A 7,320-nucleotide genomic window follows, 5' to 3' on the forward strand; every position below is an offset into this window, starting at 1 on the left:
AGGATAAGAAAGGGCTATTGGTTTGTAGATGCTCTTGCCGGCTGCTACAGGCCCCTCCTGCAAAGAAAGATGTGAGGCAGTGGGAGTAGCAGTCAGCAGAAGGAGACGTTCAGGGATAAGTAGTAGAAAGGAAAATGGCCAACACCATGCAGAAGACTTGCCCTACGTGAGTGGGGTCCTGCAGGAGGGCTACGAGGAGGACGAACACATTGTCCTGCAGGACAGGGGCATTTTCTTCAGTCAGCCACTGGGCTGTAGCAGAAGAGACATGCTCATGTGTCTTACACTATAAAGACCAAAACAAGTTTCCCCAAGGCAAGCCCCTGCTTTTTCCTGCAACCTTTCCCACTAGGATTTTTAGTTTTCTCCATTTTGGTTATGTTTGTGGGTTTTTTAACATATCCTTCCTTAAAGCCTCCCATTTCTAATCAAGCCCACGTTACCACCAGCTTGTAGGATGAGTCCTTCAGAGGCAGCTTCTGCCCAAGGCTGACTAAAGGCAGAAATGTCTTTGCCCAGCTGCTGCTGCTTCTCTGCACTAGTGGGGAAAGCCATGCCTCGCAAGGAGCAGCCCTATTAAGTTAAGCAGTCATTCTGTGGTATGGGTACATCAGGTCTTTACCTCTTTCATCCATCTCCTTGGAGGCAGCCACTGGAGGCAGCCCTGGAGTGGCTGCAGGGGGATGGATGTCCTCCCTGGGTGGCCTGGCCCAGCCATGCCTGACTGCCCTGTCTGGGGACCACCTTTTCTCTGTTTCCTTTGAAACCTTATAGTCTGCAGTGGCTATTTCTAGGTTGTCTCACTGATGGCTCTCTTTGTCTCAAGTGTAATGCCTCATGCTGAAGCTCTCATGGAGGAGGCCACACTGCTGTGAGGAAGGAAAGCAGAGATACTGACACAGCTGTTGTAAAGAAGGAGGGAAAAATACTCCAATTGTTTTATTTTTTTTCCTATTTTTTCTAAGTTTCTGGTAATTTAATTAATCTCTTGCTCTCTTTGTAATTTTTCCAGGTATATTTCCTCTGTAATTGTTAGGGGATTTTTCCCCTCAGAGACCTCCTCATCCTTACAGCACACCTGCTCCCTTGGGCCTCATCCAGAGGAAGGTGAATTACACTCTGTCAGTGTTCATACCTACACAGCACCTCTCCGGGTTAGGGATGAAATCTCTGCCCTAGCCACAGCGGCTGCTAAAGCTCAACAGGGGACAAGGGGAACAGCATTTCTCTGGTCCTAAAGCAGCCAGCTTCATCAGACTTCTCACAGAGAATCCTGTCCTTTTTTTCCTGTGAAGTTAAAGCAGGGAACACAGGAATCCCTTGAGACTGCTCTGCTGGAGCATGCTGGAGTCAAACTGTGGCAGACACAAGTGCATGGCCTGATTCTGGTCTGGCACTACTGCTGTCTTCTGCACAGAATCACAGAATGATTTGGTTTGGAAGTCACCTTAAAGATTATCCACTTCCAACCCCCATACCATGGGCAAGGACACCCTTCATTAGACCAGATTACTCAAAGCCCTATCCAGAAGCCCCATCCCTAAAGACGCTGCCTCCACATTCAGCTCCCCCTGGTTTAGGCAGGGTACCAAAGCCCTGCTTTCAGGCTCAGCCAGAACCCAAACTGTGCTAAACACTGCTATTACTGACTGTAGCTTTCACAGTGTAGAAACCTGAATCTACAGAAAACAACCTGTGGAAGAACCAAGCTATTTCAGACCAGCTTGCAAAACTTGCCATCAGGTGGAAATGACCTCTGCTTGCTGTCTAGCTGGACTGCTCTGGGCCCAGCATGTTCCAAGCAAAAGACTCTCCCATCCGGAGACCTCAGACCAGACCAGCTCTCTGCACGATTATCTGTATGGGGGAGATGCCTGGAGGCACTGCTCGGGAAATAGAGTTACTTTTAATGAAAAGGGAATTCTTGCACTTTACAGCTACAGGAAAAATATAGCTAGTGGAAGACTTTTAATTATTTTTCTTCTTTTCTGAATATCCATGATCAGTTTTTTTCTGGCTCACCTGTAAGGGCAGATATGTCTCATTCGCAGTGACAAGGACCCTCTACATGCAGTACATGCTGAGGGCAAGTATCTGGCACAGCACTGGCCTTGAGCGAGACTCACCCAGGCACACCAAAGAACTAAGAAAAAACTGAAAAAGGTTGTTTAGCTTGTGCTTTGGAAAATGCTTGAATAAAAAAAATAATAATTTTGTTAAAAATCAAGAAAAAAAGAGACCACAACACATCACCGCATCCCACAGACTCCTAGACCACGTTCTGCAGGGCCTCAAGAAGAAATAAGGTCTTTGTTCTTGAGCTGGTGAGCTGGACTCAGCAAGGCAGCCCAGATTCACGAGGCAGGCCAGCACACTCCAGCAAACTGCAAAACTCAGCAGAAAGTTTGCTGACTAATGGGATTCACAGCACTGAGTTATGGACTTTACTGGGTCCCCACTGCTTGCAGGGGTAGAGAAAGAGTGGAGAACGTGAGAGAAGAAATCTAGTGCAAAAGCAGTTTTGTATATTGAGCACTCATCCAGAAATGAGACAACTAGCACCCAATTCCCAATCTAAAGACTACCTAAGGCTGAAACACAAGTCCTTCAGTTTCTGGGGCTGAGAAAAACCAGCTTTGAGTGCCCAAAAGCCATACTCACCTGACAGAAATGGGCCAAAGTCCCCTGAGACAGAAGTAGGATTCAGCATTAGGACTCCACACCATAATGCTGCCAGTCACCATGAACACTGTCCCACCAAGACAATAGGATAAAACTCAGAAGGGCACTTCATGATGGCAAAAAACAAGGACTGAGATGTCCTGAAAACCAAGTCACAGCAAGCAAGATGGGAGAAGGCTGATTTAGTAGAAAAGAGTAGGAATATTTACAGCCCTGTGCCAAGAGTATTGCGCCTATGTAGCCATAGAACATGTCTGGGATGTTATCAGCACAAACCTACTGTGGGTCTCCAAGCAGAGCAGATGTGTGAGGTTAAAAGCATGAATGTTTTGGTCCTTCTGCATTCAAAATTATCCTCCTAGCAAACACCCAGCAGAACAGACAGAAGAACGGTAAATCCAAGGGAGGTATATCACATGCATTTATTTATATACATGGGAAAAGATGTCAATCTTGTCTTAAAGTAATATTTTAAAAATAGAGAATCCTCTGGCTTCATCATCACATCTGTACATTTTAGGCATGAGTTGCCACAGTGGGAAAGATTCAAGCTCCAGCCTGCTCAATATCCAGAGGCTTCATTATGTGTACATTATGAGTGTTTGCCTAGTCTTGGCTCTGATGTGTTACCTTCACAGCTTTCTGCATGGAGAACACCCTAAAATGTCTGATTTTCCCAGGGTGGAGGTAATTTTCTGCATTCTGTGGGATTTACCTTCAGCATGGCTCAGAGTCTTGAGGTTTTTTACCTTACCATATCTCATCTTAGCCTTAGCCAGAACCCGTCTGAGTACAAGCTGTATTTTATTATGTATTTTTGTTGCTAACTAATTAGGAGCGCAGCTGTAAATAAGAGATACAGGGCTCGCTCTCTGCCAGATTAGCAGTAAGCCAAATAGCACTTTGTCAGAAGCCTGAAGCTTGTGCCTAAAAGGCTGAAAAGAAGATGCAATAAACCTCTGCCCTCTCCTTCAATAGGAGAGCGAGGCCTAAAGAGGTGACAGATCTCTCCATTCAGCTCAGATGTTTTGACCTGAGCAGCCCTCTGCTCCCGAGAAAACAGAAACTGGCCCCGGGAATCAAAATGTCTGGGGCTGTCATGGGCTAGGGCATGAGCAGGCAGGGATAGTGACCTGCAATGGGCCCAGAAACATGGAGCTGGGGCTGGAGGAGAAATTTCTGTACCCAGGCTGGTGCAGGCTGCGGGAGCAGAGGCACCATTTGTCAAGACAAGAAAGCATGGCCCATCTCTCTGGTGACAAAGCAGCAGTGGCAGGGAGCAGGGCCCGCAGGCAGCAAATCTGAACAGGCAACCCCGGAGTCAGCTATAATTTTTAATAACAAATTTTATTGAATCAAGCCAACACGCTCATAAATAAATAAGTGAATAAGTACCAGCTGCTCTGAAGTTGTACGTGAGGTTTTTGTGCTAGGGATGGAAGATGGTGACAGGATCTGTCAGAACCAGCTCAAACTCATGCAACGAACTTCACAAGTCGGGAGGCGATCATCAGGGGAACAAGTAGTCTATAGCCAAGCAAGGAAGCCTACTCCTGCAGAAGTCAATGGATACCTCTTTTCACTTAGTTCTCTTTTCCCTTTACCCATAAACCCAGTGACAGGCCAAGCATTGAATAAGGCCCTGTTCAAATCATGCTTTGAGAAGGGAGTTTTCACTGCACCCAGTACAGGTGCAAGACTAAAATCTCCATGGGAACAAGAGCTGCAGGATCGAGCCCTCAGGCCCCAGCCAGCACATCCCATTTCTGAGTTTCAGGAGCAGAAGCCTTAAGCCTTGCAGGAGTATCTTGCTGAACGTGTGGTTCCTAACAACCAAAGCAAAATGCTCAGAGGCAAGATTTGGCAATAATTAGAAGCACTACTGAGGAGAAGGAGGGGACATTTACCTTCTTTTTTTTCCCTAGAGTTATTTATTTTATAAGAACACAAATCATCAGGGCCAGGGATATATTTTGAAGACTACTCCCTCCTCTAAGTGACACCATGACACACTCCATTGGCTGCATCAGATTGCTGCATTCTTCTGAAAGGGGGCACCATGTCAGAAAATCACGAATGTGCTCTAAACCACTAACTGTTCTTACAAACAGGCACCTGTGACAAAATGAGGTGTTTAAACCACTTGCATTAAACTATAGGGGGATAGACCAGGAGACAGCTCTGAAGGGGTTTGAGTGGCTCAGCAGTGCTTACAGCGTCTCTGGCAGGTGCTCTCTCTAGAGGGTGAGTGGGAAGGCTCTTAGTCGCAGAACACTAAAAGCAGACAAAATATCAGGAAAGACAGCACTGTCTTGCACTTTCATACCTCTTACTGGGCACAGGTAAATGTTAGACCAAAATAGCACATTTATCTTGATTTGCCAATATCAGGTTATTGCTACAAATGGCCTTTGCTCATTCTTGCTCCACCACTGGCAGGTGAAATGAGGCTTTGGGCACCAGGATAAAGTAAACTGTGTGCCACAAGAAGCAGAGGACACCTGGCATAAATCCAGACCTGCCCCATGGGTCAGCAAGACCACATCTCATACCTGGGGCAAAAAGCAGGCTATCGGCCACAGCATTCAAGAAGGCTCTACAAAAGCTCCGGTGGCCCTGAAACAGGGCAACAGCTTCTCTATATTCCCACAGTGATCTTCCTGCTCAAACTATTAGTACAAGCAGCCAACTAGAGCAACTCCTACTGCAATTGGCACAAATTATCACATACAAGAACTCAAAGTCTTGTGGCTTGGAAGTCTTACATGTATGTCTGCGCATTGGTGGCTTGAGTATCCTGACAGAATAACATGAATTTTCTACTACCACTACTCAAGCTGTATTTGCATCAAAGGTACTAGTTCAGAAGTTACTTTTCCTCTGGAAACCTACAGATAAATGCTGGCCTGTACTGAAAAGGGGGAGGAAACCCAGAAACTGAGACTCTCACAGAAATCAACCTTTCTTTTGTCCTTTAAACACTCCTGCCCAAGATGAGGTGCCTGCCACTCTGCAAAGACTATCCAGCCTGGCATGGCTGGATCCAACAGAAAATGTTGTATCTGTAGGACAGCCAGCAGCTCCTCCCAAGCACTCATTCTGGATTGATCGAATCTTGAACCTGCAAATTAATTTTTATGTACATGTGGCTTTTCAAGCATTCTGAACTTTGTCTGGGAGAAGAGGGAAAGCAAGAGTGGAGGTCTTCTACCCCTTGCCTTTGCCCTGCAGCAGAACCTCACTGTAGTGTCAGCACTCTCATTACAGTATCTCATTATCAGGCAACTGGAAGCTTAGAAGACAAATGGCCAGCTGTTGACAGGCCAAATGTGAGCCTCCGGTGAACTCTATTATCCCCACCTTCAGGACAGAACTGGCATCTGAGTCTGGCTTCTCCAAGCCATAGCTCTGCCTGGGGGAAGGGCAGCACAGGAGTGAGGGAGGAAACGTCAAGCCTGCAGGGATTGCAGAGAACAGCCTCACAGGCTAGTTCATTTACAGGTTTGGTGGCTAACACACAGTGACATGTCTTTGCGATGGTTTTCCACACGTTGCCCTCTTCAGTGCACTTTGCAAGGGGGGCAGCCACGTCTGGAAATCCCTATTGTAGTGTTAGGATTTCAGCTGCAGCAACAGCAGCTGTGTGAATTTTATTAGCAAAGGCTTTCGGTCTTTAATAGTTTCCACTGAGAGAAGAGGGGGGAAAAAAGAGGCAAAAGAAAACAACAATGCTGTGAAGTGGTTTGCTGCATTCATGTTCTGCAGACCATATGCACACATGCTGGCAGGCAGCATGGCAGGCAGGACTTCACTCATGACGTGAGTTGTGGTCAGTAGAGGAAGCTAAAAAAGGAACTCGGGGTTTCTATTAATCGAATGGGGGGTATAAACTTACAGGAATCTAGGATGTATTGCTGCAGATTTACATACAGCACAGGAGATGTGTGCCTCAGAGATACGCAGCAGATCACCAAGAACAAGCAGTCTTGGAAACTGAAACAGCTTCCAAGAAATGGTGAAGGTCCAAGCTGCTATTGCTCAGCATTTACTGGGCAAACATGGAAGCACCACACTTGTTTTCTTGCCCCTCATGGCACGTATCAGGCACAGTTCTCCCAAAAGGGAACAAAGATAAAAAATCAACCAGCTGTGAGCTGACAGCACAGAGCAATGTCTCCATGTGCATCAGGGATTCTGCACCCCAACTCCCTGGCTGAGGGGGGGTTTCCTGATGCCCCTATTCACCTAAACCTTGGAGGTCCCAAGATATGAAAGAAACAAAAAGACCAAACTTGGGATAAGAACCTTCCCCAGGCAAAATCAGACTTTGCTTTAGGTGCTAAGAAGATAGGCCATAGTGTTTTCCTGTTTGTAAACATTTCATCATAAGAACTTCCTCTTACCATTCTCGTTAGGGTTAATTGTTATCTCACTAACAGCTGGGAGAAAACAACACCATTCCTCTTGAGGATCTCTGTGTTTGGAGACTGATTTATCTGTTTGGAACAGCCTCCGTTCTTTACAGCCACAATTCTCCTCTTTGGAAATCCCCCTAAATATTCCTGGATTTGTTGGGGAAAAAAATAAAACCAAATCAGCAGTGCTGTTTCCAAGAGCTAGGGCCAGTTTTTGTAGCCT

The sequence above is a fragment of the Melopsittacus undulatus genome, chromosome 5 (assembly GCF_012275295.1).
Source record: "Melopsittacus undulatus isolate bMelUnd1 chromosome 5, bMelUnd1.mat.Z, whole genome shotgun sequence".
Taxonomy (NCBI): domain Eukaryota; kingdom Metazoa; phylum Chordata; class Aves; order Psittaciformes; family Psittaculidae; genus Melopsittacus; species Melopsittacus undulatus.